Genomic DNA, 8,435 nt, shown 5'->3' with positions numbered 1-8,435 from the left:
CATTCATTTCTTTCTTGGCGCACAAAAAAATCAGTGAGACTCAATTTGAAGATTTAGTGACCCAGTCTTGAGAAAATTTGCATTAGTGAACTAATTGTAACACTTTTGAAAGTTGGTTACTGTTATATGACATTTTCTCTTTTTTTCGATAGTGGTTGTGATTAAAGAAGAGATAAAAAATAATGATAAATGTATAAAAACTATTACTTAATTGAAAAGAAAAAAATATAACGATTTATAGTGTAATATTAGATTTAAAGATATGAAAATGGATATGAAAGCTCCTACATATGCTAGAGTAGAAAAAGAACTAAGGGGAAGGGATATTTTGACATGTTACAAGACATGGAAGAGTTTCATTACCTGAATTTCAAAAACCCTAAAAATTATAAATATCGAGTTAGTATGTCGGAGTTAGATGAGTTAATACCATTGTGAAAGAGATTTTACTTGTAATAAAAATAATGTATAAACGAAACCTCCATTATCTTAAGCCACTAGATTGCTTTATTTGTTAATGAAGACTTCTCATGCATTTGACCCGAATTCACGTGTATGGGTCTCACTAAACCCATATTGTCTTAAACGGGTTATAACATCCTATTAAATTAAAAATTAACCTCATCAAATATTTGATATAAAAAATTCTATTAAATAGAGATATACTAAAAATTAATATCAATTAAAAAAAGGATATTATTTATAATTAAGAAACAATATTTTAGTAAAATGAAAAATAATAAGCAGTTCATGGCCTCACTAAACCCAAATAGTTTTTAAACTAGGTTATAACATCTCATTTACTTATGAAACTCTCTCATCAAAAATACTTAAGTATATTATTAACTTTCTTATAATAAATAATATTAAAATCTAAAAAGTTAATAAATATTATAGTGTAAAATAATCTCCGTAATACAGGTAATAAAAACTATAGTGTTTTATTAATGAAATATTATTTAAACATATAAATGCTTTATTTAATAAAAACACCAAAAAAATAAAAATTCTTTACTATCTAAAAAGTTTAATATTTTTAGCAGTACAGAAATAATAAACATACATGCGGTAATATTCGATTTCGATTAAATATTTTTAAGTTTTTTTTCACGATTTCTATATATAAATGAATTCAATTGTGGTGTTGATTGGATATAAAAATTCTTATACATATATATTAAAAGAGAACTTCTTTACGCATTAATGTTTGTACTTTCTGTAATGATGGTTGTACCTTCCCTCACAAGCTTACACGTAAGGGTGTCGTTTACACCTTTGTTACATGGATCTGATTACCACAACGCAACACTGCTTTATGAACCCAGTCTCTCTCTCTTTCTGCTGTTTGAGAGACATATGGCGTCGGAGTTACTACAATCGACGGTTTCGATTGTTGCGGCTCCGATTCGTCTGATGCCGGGTTCTATTTTCAAAACCCTAGGCGACAGCGACGCGTTGATTGTTGCCGGGTTCCGTTTTGGAACCCTAGGCGACGGTCACCGGCCACGCTGACATGCGTTTGTTTATGGCAGCGGTGTATCGTGTCGCCGATTGAGTTGTGGCGGTATATTCTGTGATTTCGTCTTCCAAAAGCTACAACTTGGGATACCGATTTTGATATGGCTGCTACAGAGAAGGTTTGGCAACATTTGACGGGCGACCTTAAGTTTTAATTAATGATCTGCCATCATTATTACCCTAAAATAAAATATTGAGATGTTCATCATCAGATTACTATGATATTATCATAAACCAAAACTATGATTAGATATTTATATGAATTCTGTTGGTGTGGCTTTTAGGCAGCGACACTTGGTTGTGTGGGTGATCTATGGCAATGATGATGTTCGGTTTTTGGTGTAACAGTGAATGCTGCAGCCGTGATACGCCAAATTCAAGATTCTTTTACTTAAGTCACATTTTTTTGTACATTCTAGACGCTTAGTGTTTAGTTGGGTCATCAGATTCGTTTATGGCTGTGATGATGATTCACACTTTGGCATGGCAACTTATGTTGCAGCCGGTGTGAAACTGAGCCTATTTTTATTACACCTTTTGAGATTTATTTAAGGCTATGATGATACTTCGGCTTTTGGCGTGGCAACGTACATTGCAGCTATCATACCGTCTTGAGCCTTGGGTTGGCAATTTTATTTTACAATTATTAATGCCAAGTCGCAACGTGTGGGGGTTCGAATAGCCTTAACATTGGATATCAGCTCAAGGTTCGCATGATATTCACATACAATATATGTTATTTCAGGTTATTTTTCTTTGATTTTTTTTTATGTTCCACCAATACATTTATATTTGACTCGCCGAAAGACACTACTGTGACCGAATACGGACGACTGTTGTAACGAGATGATGATTTTAGGGTTTATGTAATGTGCCTGTTTGCTTTTCTGATTTGCCTTTCTTTTTCGTCAAACCCTGTAAAGAGGGGGACAATTTAAACGAACTCACTCGAAGAAAACGATACATTAATTCACGGATTCTGCAGGTAATTTATTTTGTATTTTTTTTAAATGATCTAATTCACAAAAAGGATTGTGCGATTTTGGGGCTTGGGCTTCCTTTTTTTTTTTTTTTTGCTTCAATTGCGGCTACATCTTTGCAAATAAGGTAATATGCTGGTCAGTTTGTTCCTTTGCCAGTCGTTTTTCATTTATTTTCAACTTTTATTGCATGTAATTTGGGGTTTTTGTTTGCTTCAGTGCAGGTGTTTGTTCGTGGTGTTTTTGTCTGCTTCATTGCAGGTGTTTGTTCTACCTTGCAAAATTAGGTAATTCTTTGTTCACTTAGTGCTCGATTTGGGTTGATGGTTTTACATTTTCTCTACCATGTAGGTTTTTTTTTTTTTTTTTTTTTTTTTTTGTCTTGGTGTTTTAGCATTTGAGTGGACAGGCTTAGTTAGCAAAAGATATGTGTTTCGTCCAGTTAAAAGCGGTTCGTTGATGAGTTTTAGTTAACAAAGGTTTTAACCAGTTTATGATTGGTTCTCGACCGGTGTATGATCAACTTTTAGCCATGTTCGGTTCTGTTAAGCTGTTCTGTTTGAAACTGATCCCAACCGGTTAAAAATGTGTAGTGGGTTGGCATCGGTTCAATGTTTTAACCACTTTATGATTTGTTCTTAACCGGTGTATGATCGGTTTTTAGCTGGTCTTTGGTTCCGTTAAGCTGTTTGAAACTGCTTTTAATAAACACAATCCCAAACCAGTTCTCAACCGCTTCTTACAATATGGTTTAGTTTTTGGGTTGGTTCAGTAAACCAATTTTTTTGACCATCTTTCACTGATTAAAGCAAACTGAATAAAGCTTATACATAACTTAGCACACTAAGAGCCAATTTACATATTTTATTTTACTTGCCAAAAACATAATTGTGCGTTTGATTGTGTATTAATCTGTTAATACAACATTTTAATAGAGTCAATAACCAGCCTAACTTAATCAAAGTCAACAGCCCGGTGTATATCAGGGATTCTATCCAGCATCACAACTGCAATTAAGATTTATATTAACTTTGGTGTCATGATGAGAGTTTAAACATTACTGTATTAAGCTTCAATTTTAGTTTATATATATATATATATATGATTGTCTTCTATCATGTAATTTGTATTTGCATTTGCATTGCTTCACAATTTGTTTACTAATGCATGAATTAAATTTAAGTGCAGCCGATCGAGACAAGTGGGGCAAATACGGAACTTGAAGGTATTGATTTTCAGCTTTGCATTTTGCATTCCCATTTCTTGACATACAAAAGATCATATGATTTTCCCACACTGACCTACGCCAAATCCTTAAATCGTCGATGCAGAGGGAGAAGATGAAATTGATTCAGAGTCATCTGTTCCAAAGGTGATCAACTACTTTCTAAGGTTTAAACTTGGATTTGATTTTATATGTTGTAGGAACTTTGCAACATCCCTAGATTTTTTTCATTACCATAACATTTGTTAAATATATTTGACAAATTGTTGAGTGACCATAAGTTGGATTTTTATTGGAATTATGACTTTTAATTTGTCTTTTTCGTAGGTTTCCCTTTCAATTTGGTGTTATTTTGATGCTGTTAAAAGGACTCTCATAATCAGACCAGCCAAAGCTAAGAGTTGTGTTTCAAATGCAAGTTTGAAGCCTAAGTTGGATCAAAAGCTGGATTATCTTTATGTGAGGGCCCCATCATGGGCAAGAAACTGATAACCATAACTTAGCTCAAAGAATGAGTTACCAAAATCATTATTATTATTATTATTAATTATTATTATTATTATTATTATTATTATTATTATTATTTATTTGCTTTGTAAAATAACAAGTAAAAACTACATTTTTAGTTTTGTGAAGTTGGCTGGAAATCTGGAATCTAATCCTGAACTGTAGTATTGTGAAGTCGGCTGGAAATATGGAATCCAATCCTGAAGTGTGTTTTTTTGTTTAAACGCGTAACTTTACTCATCGTCTAACATACTATACAACGACCCCGCGCAACGCGCGGGTCCTTCATGCTAGTTATAACCATTAAATTTGAAGTTATACGTTTCAATCAATATATAAGGACTTGTTAAAATTCAGTTGGTCAAAATAAAAAAAATCTAACTCTTTAAATATTGAAAGCCGGTGCTTTCAAACCCTATTATCACCGGCCTACCTTACTCCTTTAATGGCTGTCATGACCCCCACACCATGCTGTAATATAAATCTAGATATATAAATATCATCGTTTTCTGTCACACATCTTCATATATACGAAGTAGTAGAGTGGGGTTTTCTTTATCACACAAACAGCGACTTGATTTATCCGACCAATTGGCCTACCATGAAAATCCGAGGTTATCGTGACACTCAAGTTAAACTACTCGCAACAAAGGTACGGACCCATGAACAACTTATGTGTACGGATTTGGTTTTCCGCTATCCTATAGTCGGGAATCCGAAGTCATTATTATATGCTTATGCGATCGAAATTGTGATATTATGTATGTATTTATTTATTATTAGCAAATATTAATTGATAGTAATGTACTAAACCACTCACTACGACACACCCAAAGATGACATGCTGAAAAACTTATTGCGATGCATTGAAAGGTGACGAGTTGAAAAACTATATACGTACGACGCATTGAACTACTGAATGTGATTACTTGATACACTAAACTACTTGACGCATCAGATGTGTTTAATGAACGTGCATGTACGTACTGACTGCTAGTTATTGTTAGGAAATTGCAATATCGTGTTGTGTTTGTCCCATTGGTTAAAAGCCAATTTTAGTTAAAGCATGCATATTGTCTTTTTATGTACGTTAGGTTAGAAATTCATCTAAGAAGAACTTATTGATGAAGATCTTATGAAAAAAATGATGATTTGTGAGACGTTTTGTGTAATTGTAAATGCGTATTGCTTTATCATTAATGAAATTGACGCTTTGAATTATGACTTATAGTAGAAGTGACACGCAAGCGCTAGCGGAAGCGGTGTGTTACAGATATGGTATCATGATCAGATTTCGGATTCTTTCATGTCGAAACACTTTTTTTACCTAAAACTCGTGGGGTAATAGGTAAAACATCGGTTAAGATCTATGTCCAATTAGAGTTGTTGTAAGTTCAATATCCGCATGTGCGAGCAATTGTCGGGTGGATCACCACAAGTTTTTGGATGGGTAATTTATCAGGGACCAACCTGAACACTTGTAACCTCTATGAGCAAGTCGTCAGATGAAACACAATTGTGAGTTCCTTGATGAGCAATCCATCGAGGACGAAACAAACCTGGTAAGGTTAAGTTGGGCTAAAACACTTGTTACCGTCATTCAACTTCCTTTCTTCTATATGCCCCCAATTAGTTGATTTAACAGTCGCCGTTTTAGGAAAACCCTGCAAACATTGAGTGAACCATTGCTTTATTTTCTTAATCCAACACAATATCCACCATTTATTGATTAATGGGTGTTTTGTCAATTTTGAGGATGAAATTATTTTAAGGAGATAATAATTATAATAACATGATATTCAAAATCCCCAAAATAATAAATATTGGTTATTGTGTCAAAGTTAGAGGAGCTACTACATATTTTCTCGTATGCCAAAAAAATTCATTTCAGTGTAACTCTGCTTGTTGCAAAGTCTTTCTTTCTCGTCCAAACACTCCAAATCTGCCCTCCCCATTACACCATAGGGCCGAAGCCTTACTAAGACATAAGAAGGTTTTTTTTAGTGAGAGAGAGAGAGAGAGAGAGAGTTATGAGCAATCGGGGTATTGCTCACCACAACTCTCTGTATAAGAAAAAAAAGTAAAATAATTTTTTTTATAGAAGATATATTATTTAATCATATAAATGTATTATTTAATAAAGACAAAATGATTGTTTACAATCTAAAAATTTAATATTTTGAATAAATTTAAAGTGGTTTTAAAGTGGTTCAATTTTTGTTAAATTAAATCAAATTACTATAATATATTAATGCACTTATAAATGTTAATATTTGATTTAATGCACTTATAAATGTTAATATTTGATTTCAATTACATATTTTTAACATTTTCAACGATTTTTATGAATGAATTTAATTGTTGTGTTGATAGGATATTAAATGTGTTATATAATATACCCATTAAAAATGAGGTTATACGTACCAGTCACTAATGATTTACTAAAAGTTACTTGCTCAAAAGAAAAAATTATAAACTTTTTGAAATCCTTTGTTTGAGTTATTTCAAACCCTATATCTACTTATTGAACTTCATGACACCCACACTTTATATGTGTGGTCTAACATTGGACACTGTATCACATTTGGTCATTCTCATGCTCATGAAGGCCGAAGACAAATAGGGGAATTGTCTCGTGTATATGAGTAGTTTGCTATGTCCTAAAACGTTGTTCACTGAGTAGTTTCAAGTTGAGCTTGTGTTTATAACAGTATTATGAAAATGTTTTATACTCAGCGTTACTCACCAATATATATATGCTAGCGTATTTTCCAAACTGCTTTACTAGTAATCAGTAAGAAATGTACCAGATAGAAGATGAAAGATAGTCGTTTGATGCTAATCTAATAGCTCAATATTTTGAACTACGTAAAAATATCAAATTATGTTTTCTTTAAAACATGAATACTTTGTAGCTGTTAATGGGTGTTTAATCCCTGTGTTATATGAAAAGTAATATTTAATCAAGGGATATTGGATTATAATAATACAAACTTTGTTTCATTGGCTGGCACTTAGGGGCGGACATACTAGTAAGTGGGGGGTGTCCCCCGTCCCCTATGAAAATTTTTTTTAGTGTTAATATATCGAAAAATTCCCACCAACCCCTGTAAAATTTTCACCCCGACCCCTGTGAAATTTTGAAGCCGAATCCTGTATAATTTCAAGACGACCCCCATGAGATTTTGAGACTAACCGTAATAAAAAATACAATGAAAATTTTATAAATATAATTATATAAACAATTTTTCCTATTAATATCAATAAGTCCATAAGTCTAGTATCCCATCCAATTTTAACTTTTAAGCCTAAGACCCAACTCAAACCCTACTCAATTTTTAGCCCAATACCCAACCCATTCTAAAATAATATTTTGTTTTACCAAATCAGTTTACCACCTCTCAAATCTCACCCTCTGATGGTTCAAACAAAGAAACGTCATTCCTTTGCATTGGTGTATCGTTTATTAAAGTTAGCTCTCATATTACCTGTCGCAACCGCAACTGTTGAAAGATCCTTTTCGGCTATGAAGTATGTGAAGTCCGATTTGCGTAATTGAATGGGTGATGAAAATTTGTTACATTGAGAAAGACTTGCCTATCAATGTTAAAGTAGATGATGTAATGGTTAGATTTCAAAAAATGAAAACTCGTAGGGAACAACTTTAATGTATTTGTTATCTAATATTTTGTTTGGTAATCCTTTTTTATATATATGACATTATGACCCGACTCAACCCGATTCGACCCGACAGTTGTATTAGTACCGACCATAAAAATTCCTGACCCCTGTGAGAAAAATTCCTGGATCCGCCACTGCCGGCACTAAATCAAACTTTACAAAATGTACCATAAAAGTCTCAAGTTTCGACCAATTGGCCGTCAACGAGCTTTTCACTAACTGGGTTAGATTCCATTAGTTTTTGATGATGTGGATCTGACATGCACGATGATGTAGCAAAAATAATGACATGGACTGCTTATGTGGTAATTTTTTTAAAATTAAAATTAATTTTTTAACCAAAATAAATGAACTGAACCCTTTTTTTTAACAAAAATAAACAAACGAACTACTTTTTTTAACAAAAATAAACGAGCTGAACCATTTTGTTAAAAAACGTAGTTCGGTTCGTTGATTTTTGTTAAATAAAATTGATTTGGTTCGTTTAATTTTGTTTTAGAAAGTGATTTGGTTTGTTTATTTTT

Source organism: Bidens hawaiensis, unplaced genomic scaffold (assembly GCF_021521415.1).
Source record: "Bidens hawaiensis isolate Kalapana, Puna unplaced genomic scaffold, B.hawaiensis_p1.1 tig00000512_1, whole genome shotgun sequence".
NCBI lineage: Eukaryota > Viridiplantae > Streptophyta > Magnoliopsida > Asterales > Asteraceae > Bidens > Bidens hawaiensis.
The sequence above is the reverse complement of the archived record's forward strand: the minus strand, read 5'-3'. Positions refer to the sequence as shown.